Here is a 2337-nt window from a genome sequence, read left to right on the forward strand (position 1 = left end):
AACAAAAGTAAACTTATGATAGAAATCTCCTGGAGAATAGGAACGGGTAAGGAAAAAAAATCACTTTCCATAAGAATAACTATAGGTAGGACATCATTAGTCCAAGGGAGAGTGCATCATTGACTTTCTCTTTTAGGTAACATGAAGAACGAAGCAGCAGAAGTCCTAAGTGTCATGTGGAATAAATCAGGATTCTGTCAATGACTACACATATAGTGGCAAGTAATTAATGGCTTAGGAGGAAGTTAGAAATGCAAAAGTAAATAGATGAGGAGGTGCATAGTATGAAGTAATTTTGTGTTTAAAATAATAAACTGACACATCTAGATCCAGACACTTCTTTTAGTCTTTGCAAATATCAGAAAGATGCTTTTGAATCGATAAGAATGTTTGTTTATCTTGAACATGAGCCAAACAGCATCAACAGTTGGCAGAGGATTATGCATGAAAAAGGAGACTGGGGAATCAGGGACATATGTTTGTTGTGAGAAAATGCTACTGCCCATGCACAGGGCCTTCCCCAGAGGGATCAGGAGACCAGGGCAAATCAATCACACAGTAGAATCCCTCCCCTGTCAATTTTATATAGCTGAACTTGGATTGAATCGAACAACTTTTTTCCTTTAAAGAAGAAGGAAAAAAAAAAAAAAGACTTAAGGCTTTTTATGGGTCTATAGGCTTTCCTGGGCACCACTCCCCCGGTAGTGCAATACCAATTCCTTCTGGACTTGGGCTCTGCTCTGAGCAGCATCACCCTTTACATTGGAAACCTGTCAGGCATTATGGGGAAAAAACAAAAGAAAAAGAAGATAGAGGAAGTACTAGAAGAAGAGTAAGAGGAATATGTGGTGGGAAAAGTTCTTGATCGTCGGGTCGTAAAGGGCAAAGTGGAGTACCTCCTAAAGTGGAAAGGTTTCTCAGGTGAGGACAACACACAGCACACTGTCGCCAGAAGACAATCTGGACTGTCCTGACCTCATTGCTGAGCTTCTACAGTGGCAGAAAACAACACATGAGACAGATAAATCAGAGCGAGTCAAGTGGAAAGCTGATTCTGATTCTGAAGATAAGGGAGGGGAGAGCAAACCAAAGAAGTAAAATGTAGTCTGAAAAGCCACTGGGCTTTACCCAGTGTTTGGAGCCAGAGCCGATTATTGGAGCTACAGATTCCAGTAGAGAGCTCATGTTCCTGATGAGACCTGGTCTCTGCCAAGGAAGCCAATGTCAAGTACCCACAGGTTGTCATATCCTTCTATGAGGAACAGCTGATGTGGCATTCTTACCCCTCAGGATGATGACAAAAAAGATGACAAGAATTAATGTTCCTGAGTGCCAGCCCCTGTCGCCTCAGACTGTGGTTTTAAGTGGGGAGGGAAGGAGTTCTACTTGTCTTGACACCATAAAGGTAGTTGAGAAGGTGTCCTTTGAAGAGCCAGTCTAATTTCTGTGCCCTGCAGCAGTCCAGATGCTTTTAAGCCATTCCAAGCTGTCTAGTTTGTACACCATTACACTGGAGGGACAAGGGGTGTTTCAAAGTGACCCATTCTGCACCTTACTGAGAAAAGCAAAGGGCCTCCTACTAAGGACAAAATTTGCAGAATTGGGTGTGTGGGAAGGCAGAAAGAAACAGTTGATCATCAAACCCACAGCCTTGTAACCTATAATGTTAGTTCTGCATTTTTAAAAAGGGTGATAATCATGAAGAACAATTTATGGACTGACTGTAATATTAATAAAGCTAATATGTGCTGATTATATATGCCAGGAGATGTGTTAAGAACTCTCTGTGCACTGTTTTACTTCATCTTCATCACAAACTTTAAATGGATAATAGAAATATTCAGGTTTTATAGAAAAAGAAAAAAATAGAGAAGTAGAAGTACTTTGCTGAAGTACAGAAGTACTATCACTAGTAGTACTATCACAGGTATTAAACACTTAATGCCAATAATTAGTATAATTTCTCCTACATTAGGTCACATAATTTTCATTATTCCCTACCTGTGAATACTATTATTCCCGTTTTTAAAATGATAAGATAAAACGACTGACTTGGATTCTAAATCCAATTAGCAAATCCCCGAGCCCATATGTTTAACTTTTGGACTAGCCTGCTCATGTGTTACTGCCCACGAACCTGCCAGAAGAAGACACACTCAAATCTCTGTGTACCAATTTAACTGATGATGAATTTAAGCCTCCTTCCAATTCAAGTGGGAACTGAAGATGTTTTGATATAGTAAATAATGATGGGACTCAAAAATCTTGCAGCTAGTTATTATTTTTGCATGTTATCATTTTACACATATTATTAAAATAATGACAGTTAAAGAAAAA

At 39.3% G+C, this 2337-nt stretch overlaps 1 pseudogene; it reads left to right on the top strand.

Moving 5' to 3' along the window:
* The first annotated feature begins 782 nt into the window (after positions 1–782).
* LOC124978921 (chromobox protein homolog 1-like) lies at positions 783–1320 on the top strand (annotated as a pseudogene).
* The last annotated feature ends 1017 nt before the right edge of the window (positions 1321–2337 follow it).

Source organism: Sciurus carolinensis, chromosome 3 (assembly GCF_902686445.1).
Source record: "Sciurus carolinensis chromosome 3, mSciCar1.2, whole genome shotgun sequence".
Lineage (NCBI taxonomy): Eukaryota > Metazoa > Chordata > Mammalia > Rodentia > Sciuridae > Sciurus > Sciurus carolinensis.